The sequence below is a fragment of the Anabas testudineus genome, chromosome 23 (assembly GCF_900324465.2).
Source record: "Anabas testudineus chromosome 23, fAnaTes1.2, whole genome shotgun sequence".
In the NCBI taxonomy this organism is placed as follows: Eukaryota; Metazoa; Chordata; class Actinopteri; order Anabantiformes; family Anabantidae; genus Anabas; species Anabas testudineus.
Genome location: NC_046631.1, coordinates 8,774,384 through 8,782,070, shown reverse-complemented (window position 1 = coordinate 8,782,070; position 7,687 = coordinate 8,774,384). Strand labels below are relative to the sequence as shown.

Sequence of the window (7,687 nt, the reverse complement as noted above, 5' to 3'; positions counted from 1 at the left end):
TGTAAATGTCTATAGGGCCTTTTAATTTATTGTCTGTAATATTTAGATAAAGAATAGATACTGCAAACATTAACCACAGACTGGAAGGAAAATATTGTCATGGAAAGTTGACAAGTTCTTCAGAGAGTCTCTTTTTACCTTATTGATTTCAAGAGGTATTTAATCCAAATACTATATCTGTGGAACTAAATATTAAGTTTACAACCTTAAATTCTTAATGATATAAATGAAAAAATAACTGGGATAGTGTGACTAGTGGGATATAACAGGAACTGGACATAGATTGCAAACATTGGTCCTAAATAGAGCTTTAATCTAGTACTCAGGACATTTGTTCACTAGTGACACCTGGAACAACCTGCTCTCAGAAAGGTTTTTCATTTTAACAGTGGAAAAAAACAGTCAGCACTGGCTAACAATTAGAAAGCTGCTAGCTGAATGTTTTTCTCTTTGCTTATGCTAAATATCCTCTGGGTTAGGGTTAGCCACTGATAAGCAAAAGTAATTTTGTGAATCTATATTTTTCTTTCCTCTAATCTGGTTAGTCACTGGGTATCATGTTGATGCAGTTCCTTTAAATGAACGACCTTGTAAATGGTTTTCTGAGAGGGTATTTCAATTCTAATGTGTGCCCTGGTTTCAGCAGTTTCTGAACAAGTAAGAGGTAAAAAGGGAGGGAGGATACTCAGACTGATGGACAGACAATGATAGACTGGGAAAGAGAGAGAAATGGGCGGCAACAGTGTCATGTTAGAGGGGCATCTGCTCAGGGCTTGCCAAACACAAAATACTGCAGGCTGCCAATCAAAAAACCACCAAAACCACTGACAGTGAACTGGAAAAATGACAGATGTAAAAATAGGTCTTGTCTCAACTTCAGCACTACAGGGTTTGAAGGCCTGCACAGAAAAGTCTGTGTGCCAGTGCTCCAGCTCCACTTTGAAGTTTGAGAACTGAAGATTGACAGATAAAAATGTGTGAAGGGTGTGGTAGAGACACACCCAGACACAACTGCCTGCATTATCTTACTATCTCACCAAATAAGGGTCATAGTTACTTACGTAGTAACTATTTTACTAAGGATAATTGAACCAAAAATATTGATGTGTCAGACTAGTGAAAGAACACACATAACTCTAAGTTCTATCTATATATATAGACAGTATTTTCTTTTACTTTTCAGTCGCCTATATTATTGCACAAGTCATCTTACATAAATCAAGTCTCTTCTGCTTTCTGTCCAAATTTATTTTCTTCCCTTTTATTTTAATCGGACTTGCACGCAAAAATACTGTAAACATGTTTCTGTGCACTGTGATGTTGTGTGAATAATAAATCCTAATATGTCAAGCAATCAAGTATGTTACACTGAGGTTTGGTTTGTTTTATCATCTACCCCTACTTGTCTCATGATAGATCCATCACATAGTCAGATTTGTCAAAAGACAAGGTGTTCACCTTGACTGAAAAGTGCTTACTGCCCTTATGAACATAAAGATTATTCGGTATCGTGCACTATGTAGTATCTTATCAGTGTGCACTTTCTGTAGCACAAGCAGAAGTCTATGGGGAATGATAAAGGCAGGGATGGACTTCTGCTCACATTGTAATGCAATGCCGTTCATTGCAGTGGGCCCCACGAATAGGGAGGGCAACTGTCGAGTATGTAACCCCCTTCTCAACAGGACTTAAGAATCGCAAAGAATACAGCCATTGAATCCGGAGAAGAAGAAGAAGAAGAAGAAGAAGAAAAAAAAACGCGCTACGTCATGGAAAGAATGACGTCAGGGAAGAGCCTTGTGTGTAGCTTAGGTGCATTTTCAGACAGCAGCGCGGAGCGGCAGTCAGTTTTTCGGTGCGTACTTTACGCAGGCTCCATCCCATGATGGGCGAACTGTTGAATAATCCTGTTATTATAAAGCGACACGGGAGCAAAGAGGGAGTACGAGGGGATCATGACGTAACCGTTTCCATAGGCGACTGATATGCTGGCTAAGCCAATGAGAATCCACACGAGCGGTCCGTACCCATCCTCCTGTTGACGCGCATCGCACGTCCCCGGCGATGTTCTGTCAGAAAGGAACCAAGCGAGGCGAGATGTTGCACCACGGCGCACTTCCGTCTTCGCCATACTCTCCATTAGAGAAACTGGACAGCTTAATATTCTGCCTGATTGTGCCCCACACTGCGCCCCGTGTCTTTCCACTCACATCTTAATGCTTATATTCGCAAACGGAAGTGATTATTATATAATAGGGATCTTCTGCTTATCATATAATAGTGATTATCATTATAATATAATGAGAGGCGCATGTAATTGCTGTAATATTAAATGCAGGCGCTCTCGGTCCTCACCTGCTGTTTGATGAGGGGATCTTTTAATGAATGACTGTGCTTTTCATCAGCATTGTTCGCGTAAGTAGCTGCTGAGTATTAGTTGACACAGCTGTACGCGTGTGTTGCGGTTTCCGGTCCGGTGCAGCTGGGGCTGGAGTGGCTCTCGTGGGATGGGAACTATCTTGACAGTTGTGACAGCGCGGTGGGCGGGACTTTACCTCCGATCAGCGGAGAGAGTCTAGTCTTTGGTGAGACTGAGGGGGAGTCAAAGAGAGAAAGGGACCTGGGGTGCTCTTCAGAGAACGGAGTAAGTATTTTGGGCTGTATTTTCTGTGCTACCGCGACAAAATGCCGCAAGATGAGGGCTGCTTCCTTGTGTTATACACGTTGCACTGAAACCTCTGACTAGTTAAGGCTTTATTTTCTTGTGCAGTGATAAACGAGCCACTGTTGGGTAGCTGCTCTGGGTAGTTAGCTTTTATACCAGGCTAACATCGTTAGCTTACACTAGACGTTGGAGAGATACTGACGCTGGGCGTCCTGTTTTCCACCCCAGGTCAGCCAGGATGCTGCCAAAATCTCCTTGCTTGTGTTTCGTTTATTTAGACTTGAGCATTGCCCTGGGCTAAGTTTTCCCACTTGTCAATCGGTGGAAGTAGCTTTTGTGCATTTGCCTTCTTTGCAGTCAGCAGGAGCTAACCTGGCAGCTAGTGGGCTAACATGGCACGCTAGCCTGCATCGTTGTTGTTCTAACGTGGACTTGACACGCCGCGGTCCCCCCCCCCCCGTGGACGGCACCCCGGCGTCAGGACACCGTTTAGAGTCCGTCTGTGAAAACGTGGAGCCCCGTGTGTCGTTCTGGGAAAGTTACCCGCTTTTCAGCTTGAGATACCAACCCCACAGAGACACCGGGTGCGTTTTATGACTTGTCATTCAGTCCGTTATGTTGCTCCCCGTGTTTAAGCAGATAGATGGTGTCAGTAAGCTAACGTTAGTGGGGTCATATCAACCGGCTTGAGGCGGTCTCCTCACGGGGCTGGACTCCACGTTGCCGACCCTCACCGGCTATTCGGAGACGCACGAAGGCACATAAGTCATTTTATCGTCTGCCTGTCACTACTATTCAGTTTAATGCGAGCATTAGTTGTGTCCAGCGACGCCTCCCCCTGCTGTCATTTTAAAATATCTATTCGTGGATGAACATTTGCCGGTGTGAATTCTGTTGCACATTTAATTTGTGTTACCCATCGTTATTTTTTCCGTAACATCCACCTGTCCAACATTAATCTCCATCCGGATTACGCGTCCACTATTCTGCGTCGGACCCATCTGATGAGCCTAAATATCATCATAGGAACCTGACACTTTTATTAGTGCAATCAGAAACGCTTTTTAAAAGGCTTTACGACTAATACTGCTGCTGAAATTCACTTACGCAAAACACTGCACGTCGCTTTAAATTACCAAGCCAGTTACCTTATAACGGTGATGTGTCTCGTATTTCCTAAGCTTTTCCAGCTACTGCAAGTTGATTACGGCATATTAACGTTACACTCTTGACCTTGATGCACAATGTAATATAGTTTCGCACTCTCTAACGTTACCTGCAAGTTTCCAGACGGATGTGGAGTGCAGCCGCTGAGCACCTTTTGGTGTCTAGTTGAAGGGATCACTCCTTATCCAATTAAACAGCCCCGGGCTTGCTGCAGCGCCAGCAGTGTCTTCCTGTGTTTGTGCAAGGCCTGTGATCCTGCAGTGTTTTGCAAGCAGTATTATACTGCTATCAAAATACATTTGCACACTGAATTTAGTTTAAAGTTGGACTGTGCTTTACTGAGATACAAGGTGTTCCAGTCAGCTCATGTAGTTATCTGTAGACGCATTACATAATACTGCATAATGGCTGCTAAGCAGTTCCATGGGCAGGGAGGGCATTATAACAGTTACAATACCTTACTGCAGATTAAATGCTTGTTGTAATCACAGTTTCAGTTTTCAATAATGTGTCTACATCTTCTCAATTTTACTACATGAGCAGAAAAATGATTAGTAGTATAGTTCGTGGTGTTTCTTTACAGCTGTGCAGCTTAGTATATAGACATTCAGTTTGTTTAATGATTGACTTAAACCATCAGTAACACAATCTGTTGCTGTGTCTAAGCCCTTTGAACTCAGACTGTCGCTGTCACTCAAGAATGGCAAAAATATATTTTTTTATTCTTTGCTATAGTATGCTTTTTTGTAATGCTGACTGTCGACACTACTGTACTGCTTGTTCTGACTAAACTGATGTGAGTCAGTTGTTATACTTGTTTTGGAAAATGGTTCTGTCTCAAAGGTGAGATCACTTGACCTCCTTGGTCATGTGAAACAGCTGGATATTGTTTACTTATATTTGTAGATTAACAGCCTTTTAAGATAACATCTCTGGTTTTTCCTTCTTTGTGCAAAACATTTTATAAGGCATGCTGGAGAGTATGTGAATTCTGCTAATGTAATATCATAACTTGCTTTCAGCAGGGAAAAAAATTGCTGTCATAGCTGTATGATAGTCACAGTGAAGAAATTTCATGAAATCCACTTTATTCTAGGCAGTTATCACCTGTCAAATCTGTCCCTAGCTCATCATCTATGAGTTTCCCTTACTGTTGCTGGATATACTTATTTCATTTCCATGGTCTGCACAGAAGACAGTTAGAAGCATAGTCTGAAGAAAAAAAAAATCAATAGCAACAATTGCTAACACTTGTTCTCTGTGCAGTCTGTGTTTCTCAGGAACATTGTAAGTGCCTGGTAGAAAGTGTTATTTTGGAAAGCAAGATACTGCAGGTCATTAATCAAAGGTGACATTGAGCCTCATGTAAACTGGCATGGAAAGCTAAATATAGTCTGGTTTTGTATCATTAGGTACAATGTATTCACAGTACTATTTACATATGATGGAGTTCTGCTTATCTTTCTTTTCTTGTATGGATTGTAAAACCACTGTTATTGCAATATTTGGTGCGGAGGTTTTAGATTACTGGACTTTAACTCATTCATTGCTACACATTCATTCAAAGCTGCCCTAGTAAAACTACACAGGTGTGGCTAAAATTAATTAGCTTTAAATTAGTTTTAAATTTAGTAGTGTTACAGCTTCTAGGGAGAGTAATGGAGCTGTCATAAAAAAAATTGCAAAACTAATTGGATGCAAATTTGGCCTCCCAAAAAATAGTAAAGCACACACTGCAAAATATCATGAATTAGTCATAAAAACAGCTGGAAGCTCTAACTATGTTGTAAGCATTCTACCAGGCATTTGTTAGTTTTGGCATTTCTGAAAGGCTGGTGGGCTTTGAGGCTTGACATGCCACTAATCAAAAATATTTTTTTTTATATAAGTCGGTAGAGGTTTTAACTTTCTTTGTTCTAAATAACATCAGAAACAAAAACATACAGCTATACCCAAAAGTTGTTTCATTATAAAATATTTGTGGTTTTCTGGGTTTGTCACTTATTGTATTTAGTCCTATGTAGTTCAACCTTCTTCACACAGTCAAACTTTTAACAAAAACTGTTGAAATTGTTTTGAGGCCAGTGGTGGCATCTTCTCATACTAGTGTAGCCAAGTGAACATTTACCACCCATGCAAATATTTTAAAATATGTTTCCACAAAAAAATAACGTTGTAGAACTGCACTGTATGTTATTTTGTTGCAGTCATACTGTTATAATAATAAAATATTATTAATATATATTATATAATTCATCAGTCTTGATACACTACTGTAGAATATATAATGGTATGAAGAAGAGTGGCATGAAGAAAAAATGTTGACCATATTAGTTTTGACCATCTTACCTAAAACTGTGTAGCAACCTCATGGTAAATCACTTTAAATTCAAAAAGTTAAATTTCAGACTTGATTTACTTCCGTGTTGATTTATAATAGGACTGTCGACATTACCAACTTGCCTTAGTGAAGTGAGCTTAATGCTCAACTCTAGTGCGTTCTGAAAATGAAATGGTAAGGACAGCAAGGTCAGACAGTGGCAGCAAATGGCAGGGCTGAAGGACCTCAGGCCACTGAGCTGCTATTTGGAATCACATATAACAAAGAACACACAGAGCTTCTCATCTTCAAAGTGGCTCATTGAAAGATGCTTCATTTTGGAATATTTTTCCATCCTTTGGGCATGTAGGACTTTGTAATGGCTAAATAAAGCCATCGCTCCTGGCTTTCATACCTCTGAATGGAAAATATATATTCACAGCCACTACTTAGACATGCACTTACATTATTGATATCAAAAATGGATTTAGCAGAGTCAGAGTAGAGTTAAGGTGGTATAGATAAATTCTGATTAAAGGAAAAAAATCAGCTGCACTAGTTGAAGAATACCGTGCAGCATTGACAATATTACAAATATTTGGTAGTTGGCACATTTGTTCCTTCAAAGAAAGCAGTTTTAATGGTGTGAAAAAAGTCTTCCAGCAGTAATTATACCTTAGGAAGAGGATTGTTTTCAGCACTTAGTAGTAGCTTGGAAATTATTGGGTAAATGGGAAGTTGATGATTGCACCATATGACCTTTCACTGTTTACACAAACATCTTCACAATGATTAAAAGTTGTAATGATGTGAAGAAACTTTGTAAAACTCTAATGTTGTGACATCTTGCGTGGTTCACTGATGAGAGTTTTAAAAGCAAATTAATTGATGAATTCTTGTCTTGGGCTTTAATGGCCAGTTTTTACACCAGCTGTATTTTGTTGATTGCAAGTAACAGTTTTATGATAAAAAAAAAAAAAACAGACTTATTAGGAAGAGCTCAGTCACCTTCACTTGGGTATGTAGAAACAGGGATTCAATCTTGTTTAATTTAATTTGTTTACATCAGCTGCACATCAAGTAAATATTTGCTTCCATGTTTTACATCCCGGTCAAATAGACGATCACTTATTTCCACTTTAGAGGCCATCTTATGTTCCTCTATAATGAAGTAAGAAGAGCTGGATAGGAAAAGCGTGTCGACAGTGACACCTCTGACTGTGCATTCTTATGAACTGGCAACCTGACAGAGTTTGAGAGCTGTGTAGAGGTTCCAGTCTGTTGCGTGAAGTAGCGCAGTCAGCTGTGAGCCATGCAGCACAAGAAGGGCTGGGTGTCTCTGCTTTGTACCCTCTACATTTACATGGCCTGACCCAGTTCAGCAGCGGCTAGCAGTGGGGGGAGGGGGCAGTCTGGGGGAAGCTAAAAATACCACCCCTCGCATTAGGCAGCTCTATTGCAGAGGGATCCCTAGAATTGCTATCCTTGACTTGCATCGAGCCGTTGGCACGTAGAGGTGTACAAATTGCCAGAGG

General features: G+C 40.5%; 1 protein-coding gene across 2 annotated transcripts in view; it reads left to right on the top strand.

Moving 5' to 3' along the window:
- Window positions 1-2,549: 2,549 nt before the first annotated feature.
- The window catches only part of atp2b1a (ATPase plasma membrane Ca2+ transporting 1a), a 33,695-nt gene continuing 28,557 nt past the window's right edge, over window positions 2,550-7,687 (top strand). For both annotated transcript variants that reach the window (XM_026361690.1, XM_026361691.1), the window contains exon 1: window positions 2,550-2,644. The gene's annotated coding sequence lies outside the window, so the exon portion shown is untranslated. The remainder of the gene's footprint in view (window positions 2,645-7,687) is intronic.